At 46.3% G+C, this 8,648-nt stretch overlaps 1 long non-coding RNA gene across 1 annotated transcript in view; it reads right to left on the reverse strand.

The window, feature by feature from the left end:
- Nucleotides 1-600, reverse strand: part of LOC128107818 (uncharacterized) — a 7,589-nt gene extending 6,989 nt beyond the window's left edge. Inside the window, exons 1-2 of the long non-coding RNA XR_008217218.1 lie at nucleotides 528-600; nucleotides 126-198 (exon numbers count right to left, since the gene is read on the reverse strand). This is a non-coding gene — a long non-coding RNA (uncharacterized LOC128107818). The remainder of the gene's footprint in view (nucleotides 1-125; nucleotides 199-527) is intronic.
- Between the last annotated feature and the right edge of the window lie 8,048 nt (nucleotides 601-8,648).

The raw sequence follows: 8,648 nt of genomic DNA on the forward strand, positions 1-8,648 counted from the left end.
CCTTCATCTCTGAGGAAACATCAACAGGCCTGATCATGATGGTCTCTTACAAGCAGCCACAGCAAAGGGATGAAGATGGCAGTTGTTTGGCTTGAAGGAGAGCCATTCTACAGCAATTGACGAACCTTGAACATGTCGTCGTACAAAGTAAAATTAGCCAATCACAGATGCAGAGGTGCTGCCCGAGTCTATGGAAACCTACAGTAGGAGAGAAAGGAAAGGATGGGCATAAGATTCTACCTGGAGCAGTGAGGGATTCTGGAAATGGTGTTGATGGGAACTGTGAATGTGCTCACGCAAGTGAGCGTGCACATTTGGGTACAGAGAATTTATAGTACAGATATTTACCCTGATCACCGAGGAAGAAAAGACAGGAGGACGGCCATTCTGGGAAAATGGCAGAGATGTACTTTTCCTTATGTCTTTGATTAAGCACAGCCTAAAACTGGTGGCGATCCATGAAACAGACTTTGGACTCTGAAAGCTAGAGACTAAGCAAGTCTAAGACTGACGCAGTCGGGAGTTACCTGAGGTTGCGTTTTCCTTAGATCCTAGGCTGGGGCCTGGAGACTTGGGCAGCCTAGATGCACAAACCCTTCTGGGAAAGAAGGAACGGAGGGAGGGAAGGGGAGAAAGGGAGGGAGGGATGGGGGAGGGAGGGAGGGAGGACAAAAGAGAAGGGAAGGAAAGAGTAATAGAAGAATGACAGGAGAGAAAAATATAACAGACAGATCAATGGAACGAGCAGGCAGGCCGGCCCAAGTGAAGTGGGAGACACTGAGGGTCAGGGTTCAGACATGACGGGGGAGGGGCGTCTGGAACCAGGGCAGGGCGACTCAGAGGTATCCAGCAACCCCACCAAAAGGCCCAGATGCAAACCCTCTGCTTGGTTTACATGTTACCCATTCATCCCTAACCTCCGCAGACACTTGTCAAACGGTGGCTTGGTTCTGGATTTAATGGTGTCGTTGTAGGTCATGTGGCTCACAGCCGCGCCAGGAAGCTTCCTGGTGTGCGCAGGTCGCTGTCTGCAATCTCTGACAACCGGCCAACACTTCAACAAAAACATGGATTTCCAAAGTTCTAATCATCATCCCTGACAAAGACGACTTAACCTTTGATTCTGTGAAAACAAATTTAACACAAAGAAGAGCTCAAGTGTTAAGTGTCCTCAGCTTCTTCATGTGCAGCGGGGCAGGGAGAGGGCCAGGGCTGGGTGGGGACCATGTCACTGTCTAGCTTTGCAGCTTTAGACCAAAAACATCGCAAGTTTTATAATGACAATTGTTATCTGGTGATTAAAAAGATCAAATTAACTACGTAGTTAATGACAAAGTCAGAAATCTTGTAAATTATTGTGGTATTGTGTTCCCCCAAATATTGTGCATGCTAATAAACTTACCTGGGGTCAGAGACAGAGCAGCCACAATATTAAACATAAAGGTTAGGCAGTGGTAGCACACGCCTTTAATCCTAGCATTCCAGAGGCAGAAATCCATGTGTTCAAGGATACAGCCAGGCATGGTGACTCATCATGCCTTTAATCCCAGAAAGTGAGCCTTTAATCCCAGGGAGTGTTGGTAGAAAGTAGGAAGGTATATAAGGCATGAGGACCAGAAACTAGAAGCATTTGGCTGGTTAAGCTTTCAGGCTTCTAGCAGCACAGTTCAGCTGAGACCCATTCTAGATGAGGACTCAGAGGCCTCCAGTCTGAGGAAACAAGACCAGCTGAGGATCCAGCGAGGTGAGGTAGCTGTGGCTTGTTCTGGCTCTCTGATCTTCCAGTGTTCACCCCAATAACTGGCCTCAGGTTTGATTTTATTAATAAGACCATCTAAGATTTCTGCTACAAAGTATCCATAGAACATTCCAGAAAAACCTAGTCTGCTTTCTTATAGACACGTAGGCAGAACTTAACTGACCAAAGCACTGTGCTCCCTGTTGAGTGTTCAGTACCAATACTCAAGTACTCTGTGAGCATTTGAGGCTGTAGAATGGCTTGTCTTTGCATCTCTGTGGCAGAGGTTAGTGCCACCTGGTCATGGGTTCCAGCCCTCTCATCTCTCCGGCGGGGCTGATGAGTGACGTTCTCCACTGAGCACAGTGAAAAGCAACCACGTTTTCTCCCATTTGCATGTCTTCTGGACGGGATCCCCGTGGTATCGTGGCTTTGTCTAGTCTAAGCTGTGGAAGTGGATTCTAACCTTGTCTGCCTTGCAAACCAAAAACCAGGCTGCGGGGTGAGTGGTTATGTTACTTTGAGCCACACTAATTTAAGTAATGTAAGAAGTTTAACTAGCAACACTTACTCCATATTTTACCTTCAGAGATCCACTCCGTAGGAAATGAAAGAATCTGAGTCTGCCACTCATACCCTTCATGACAGTTTTATCCCTCCCTTAGTTAAGGTATTGGAGGGGCTTTAAAGCTTCTAAACTAAAGATTCACTTTATAGTAGTGTAAGAAAAATATATACATTACTTTTTTAGAGGTCTGGATATTTAGTTTTTTGTTATTTATTTATTTTTAAGACTCTAGGGTCTGGGAAGATGGCTCAGTTGGTGAAGGGTCTGCCATACAAGCATTAGAACCTGAGTTCAACCCCCCAGAACCTATGGAAATAAATCCGGTATAGTGACTTACACTGGTAATTCCAGTGCTGCTGGTGGGGAGACAGGAAGATCCCTGGGGATTGCTGGCTAGATAGTCTACCTGAATTACTGTGCTTCACCTTTAATGAGAGAGCCTGTTTCAAAACACAAGGTAGAAGGTAATTGAAGCAGACAGCGGACAGACAGACAGACAGACAGACACACACACACACACACACACACACACACACACACACACACACACAATCCCCCCAAGTCTCTACTTAAAAATCAGATAGGAGAGTTTTCTTAAATAACACCACACTCTCAGGTGATAGAAACATGTCAACAGGATATCCTAAGTCAGAGTTCGTGAAGTCTGTCGTTTATTCCACAGACTTTATTCTTAGATGTTTGCTCTTGCTTATTTGCATGAATTATTCATCTCATGTCTAGAATGTAATATATGTCACAGAGCTACAGATTACATGATCCATCTTAAGTTCTGTGCATTGCCGTCTAAAGGGGTGATCAGTCTCAGCCATTAGTTTTATTTATTAATCCCAGCTCAAGAAGGAGTCTCGACCCACCTTCCATTATGCTGAAACTGTAGATGTGCTTTGTCCAGAATGTAGAGGCAGTGCGGCCAAAGGGAAACCAATTTCAGTGAATTCATACATTCTGTCAGTCCTGCATGTCAGGATGATGGAGGTGGGTGGGATTAACGTGGGGCCTCTGCTAGGCAAGAACCAGAGCACGCTAGCCAGTAGGTAAAAACAGAATTCGACAGTCGGCTCCAAATTCACTCTGAATCAGCGAAGTCAACTTTGAAAAAAAAATTTTAATGAGTTGTCAAATGTACAGAATGTACCAGAATCCTCTTACTTTATTTTTCTTTTGTAATACTTGTGCATGTGTGTGCACGTGTGTATGAAGGCCAGAAGACAACCCTGGCGGTTATTCCTCAGGAACTGTTCAGTTTGTTTTTATGACAAGGTCTCTCACTAGCCTAGGGCATACTAAGCAGGCTAGGCTGAGAGAGTCCCACCCCCGCCCCCGCCCCTGCCCCCACCCCCCGCCAGGGCTAGGATTAGAAGCACATGTCCAGCATCTTTTATGTGCGTTCTGAGGATTGAACTCAGGTACTGGTGCTTCCAAGGCAAGCACTTCCTCAGCTGAGCTGCCCCTAGCTACATAATACTGGTTTCTATCACAAGATTCTCGGGCAAATGGATTCCAATGTTCAGTTGGTTTAGTCCTTAAATCCAGTGACAGGCTGATCTGAAAAACTGACGGTGAGAATTCTTTCTGAGTTGTTTTGTGTGCCTGGCTTTCCTTTGAAAATGCACAGAGTAAAGAGCAAAGTAAGAGTTGGGTACTATAGCTGTGCTTCCGGGCTCAGGGAAGAGGGGATATTATCACAGAAAACAAGTGGATTTAAAAAACTTCAGGTCACAGCTATTCACATCTCCTTTTGCTCTACTCCATATTAAGATGTATATATCACTCATATTCTTTTAAAGATTTATGTATTTTTACTTTATATGTCTGTGTGTTTTGCCTGGATGTGTGTATATATACCACGTGTGTGCCCAGTGCTGGCAGAGCCAGAAGAGAGGGTTGGATCCTTTGACACTTGAGTAGCAGGGAGCTGGGAACAGGATGTTGGTCCTTTGGGAGACCTGTGCTCTGAACCATTGAGCCATCTCTCCAGCCCTCAAATTCTTAAAACAGTCTTTACTTTGAAGCTTTCCGAACAGCTAAATAGTTGTATGAACTCACATGTTTTGTGGGCACTCAGGTCTCAGGCCAGTAAATAATGCTGCAGATTGAGAGAGGGCAGTGTACTGAGGTCACAGTGATCAGCAGTTCAAGCTGTCCCTGCCATCTCCCCATCACTGTCATTAAACGCCACACCCTTCCAGTGATGTCCTGCTAGAGACTGCTGCTTTCCAGCTTCCCTTACAACTAGGCAAGGCCAAAGGAGAGGCTGCAGGAGGGAAGTTGGCCTGTGTGGGCTGTGTGCCACCATTTCTGACCCTTACCCCAGTCCCTGTAAAGAGTCACAGTCGTCTTTCCCTCTGGCAATCTCAGCCACTCACCCAGGAGAGAGGCTGCCCTTTGCTGTGCTCACCCATAAACACAGTCTCTTCTGCTGAATGGCCAATCTCTCTCTCTCTCTCTCTCTCTCTCTCTCTCTCTCTCTCTCTCTCTCTCTCTCTCTCTCTCTCTCGGCCACCTGTCCCTTTTACCCTGTCTCAGAATTCTCACATGCGGTACTGAAACCCAGGAAGGAAATCTGAGGTTCACAAATGACCCAGGTCCTCTTCCACATGGACAGACCTCCATCACCCTTATCCATGGGGCTGCCAGGGTCACCCATCTGTCTCAGACAGCCATTTTTTCCACTCTGTCTCCATCCTTCTCTCTGCTCACTTTTCTCTGTCTCTCTGGCACCGTGTGAGCTTCTGACAGGAGACCATACTCAGACAACATCATGCAGGCAACACAGCCAAGTGTCTGGCAAGATAACCCACGGCCCTAACTCAGAGGCTCGTGTGAGGCCCCTCCATCTTGTCTCGAGACTCACTTGGTCAAAGGTTCCAGGGGCTTTTCACCTACCGAGGGATACTCTGTCATCCAATTCATGGCTTTGGAAAATTATTCAGGATTTCCAAGTGGTGGGTTTTTTTTTTTGAAACCTTGCTAGACAATCCTATGAAAATGATGCTGTATGATTCTGTTTCTCTTTTAAATTGTCAGTTAGGTGGTGACTCTAACTGACTTAGTTTTCAAAGCTTCCAGGTGCTTTTCTTATGCAGGAGTCTGATGTAACAGAGAGCTAATTAGTTACCATATCATTTGACAGAACATGGTCCAGCCAGTTGTACAGTTGCATTTAACCTTATGTTAACTTTATATTTAACCTTCTATTGACTTATGGTAATCTAGATGTAAAAAAATGTCCTCGTTAACTTTAATGTTCCCTACTAGGTGACACCGCCCGGCTTATGCGCTGGATGCTTGCCATCTGATACGTTTTCTCGTGGCCTTGGATGGACTTTCTGATGAGGCACTCTAACTACGGCCCTTCTGCATTTCTACTTCTTCAGCTTGAAGAACTTACAAAGAGATTGGTGTCCCCTCCCTGCCAATAAAACCCTGAAAGCAGTTCCGGTGACCTCTAAAAGTGGGACTAACAGGCCATGGGCCATCCAACTCCTTCCTCTTTTGGCCACTCTGACTCAAAACTAAGACAGCTGACCTGGAGCCTTCTTTGCGTCAGTTAGCCTTTCTGTCTCACCAGCTTTCAATATACCTTAGAAAAATGTCAGATCAGCTTAACAGCCTTCAAGATCAACTCGATATTTTGTCTACCACTGCACTCCAAGACTAGATCTGACTACTACTGGGATTTGAACTCTCCTCACAAAGGGTGCTGCTTCTACCCCAACAAATCCTAACTGATCTGAGATGGGGCCTCAGAGCCAGGGACCAGACAGAACTTCAGGCCGAAGCCTTCTCCTCCGTGTAAGCTTCTGTTCCCTCCTATCAGGCTCCTCCCCTGTGCTACTTCATTCTTCCTCAGTGTCCCCACACTTGTGTTTTAACCCTGTCTTTTAAATGGTTACTCACTGAACCCCTGTGTCTTACTTAGGGTTTTAGTGCTGTGAAGAGACACCACAACCACGGCAACTCTTAGAGAACATTTAACTGAGGCTGGCTTACAATTTCAGAGGTTTCGTCCATTATCATCATGGCAGGAAGCATGACAACATGCAGGCAGACACGGTGCTGGAGAAGGAGCTGAGAGATCTACACCTTGATCTGCAGGCAGCAGGAGACAGTACCACACTGGGCATAGCTTGAGCATAGGAGACCTCAAAGCCTGCCCCTACAGTGACACATTCCTCCAACAAGGCCACACCTCCTAATTAGTGCCACTCCTTATGGGCCAAGCATCCAAACACATGAGTCTATGGGGGCCACATACCTATTCAAACCACCACACCATGTATCCCCAAAAATGTCCCACATGGGCTCTCCCAGTGACTCTCACCCTACAACAGATGCGTTTGTTCCTCATACATCTGCAAAGACCTCGTAGAAACTCTGGCTGCAAGAAGCCTTCAGCCCTTAACCCAGGTACCGTTCTTCTCATTGGTCTTCCAGTTTCTCGTTTCCTGCCTTCTTTGCTCTGCAGCTCCCTGTGGCTTCTGCCAGCTCACTTTGGGGCAGCGCTCCTGGCAGTGGAACCAGTCCCTGTCACCCTGAATTAACACTGTGCCCATTTCCTCCCACGGTTCACTCTGTCTCCCTCTTCTACCACCCACCCTCTCTTCACCTCCCCAGAAATCTCTCAGTTTTGCTCTGGCCGACTCGTCTGCTTACGGCCTGCGAACTTATTTTTCAGAAGTCTCTCCAAGAATGCAGGATGGCAATTGCATGCTGATCAAGTTAAAACTCTTCTCCTGCTAATTGACCAGAGGAACCCCCTCCCCACCCTTCAGCAGACCCAGAACTCCCCTCCGACGACGACAATTCTCCTCCGCATAAAGTAGCTAAGAAAGAATGTACATCCCCATTTTACATACCTCTCTTGGGTTTGGAATGGCATTGTCCTGCTAAAAGACAGACTTCCCATCTTTTCTTCCAGCCAGGCAAGGAGGGGCTACTGAAAGGAAATGTGGGATACAAGCTGTGTACAACGTGGGCTGTGCACTATAAACGTCTGTCAAAGCCATCTTTTTCCTCTAGCAGCAACCGTGTGTGTAGGAGAGAGGCTGCCTTTCTGAGTGTGCAAACAAACATGGTCCTGTCTGCTGAAAGGTCAAGTCCAGGCTCTCTCTCCTCCTGTCCCTTTTAAGCTGCCTCAGAAATCTACCCTTCCACAAGAGTCCCTTTGACAGCTGGAAATCCACATCTGTCCTTGAAATTATCTTCCTGTCTGTCTCTCCCAAAGGAAAGGAAGCTCCATGAGGTCAGGGGTCAGGCCTGCTTTACTGCATCATTTGGCCTCTAGCTGTCAGCCCAGGATTTGGACCTCTGTCAATATTTGGTGAATGTTTAGCTGAAAAGCAAGGACGTTCCTGAATTTGGTGAGGAAAGGAATGGAAACACCCAGGAATTAGCATTCTTGAGACTTAAAGACAAGTATGTAAGCCAAAGGCTGACTATGTAAATGGGTAGCAGCCTTCTCTTTGAGAGCAGGCTGAACTGAAAATTACTATGAAAGATGCTGTGAATGGCTGATTCACTGTTGTTGAACAGATAAACCTACAGCTGGCTTTTGTATGGACTCCCATTTCTTTCTTTCCATTGGAGGATGGAAAACGGAGAGAACGGAGTGCACTTGACTGAAAGTTACTTCCTTCTTACTTCTCCCACTGTTGAAACCACCCGCGGAACTCCCAAGCCGTATTATTTTGCTGTTATTGTTTTTTACTTTTTAAAATTATTCATTTAGTGTGTGATATAGTATATCAACACAACCTTCTCGTCCACATACTGTTACTTGTACATATGTTTTCAGGGATGAACATTCGATAACCAGTTGGCACGCTCTTCCCTAGAGAAGGCTCTTTCTCCACTCTCAGCATTTCTTAGTTGAGCAGCTCTTTGTTCACTTTACTAAACCAGTGTAATTCCTAACTACAGTCTGGATACTATCCTTACACCACAGAGAAGCCTGGCTCTCAACCCTCGCAAAACTTCTCTTTGCAACAGACAAAGACAATTGCAGAAGACAACAAATGACCAAAGCAGAGTTTCAGATCCAGTCCCAGCTGATGCACCTACAACACAAGCCACGCATCTTCACACCTAAGGCTCAGAGAGCATTGCAGAGGAGAATCCACAAAGATTGTGAGAGCCAGAGGAATAGGGAATGTTCTGGGAGGGGGTGTCTCCTGGAAATGTCAGAGGCTAGACCCATGAGGTCTCACCAACATGGCTGCCTAAATAAGTCCTGAACAAAGGGAACATCAACAGATCTGTCAATACGGAAGCAGGGAAACGTGGGAGGCAATGAAGGTGGGCTTGCCTTAAACCACTCCA

Source organism: Peromyscus californicus, unplaced genomic scaffold (genome assembly GCF_007827085.1).
Source record: "Peromyscus californicus insignis strain IS unplaced genomic scaffold, ASM782708v3 Scaffold_12__1_contigs__length_115047231, whole genome shotgun sequence".
In the NCBI taxonomy this organism is placed as follows: Eukaryota; Metazoa; Chordata; class Mammalia; order Rodentia; family Cricetidae; genus Peromyscus; species Peromyscus californicus.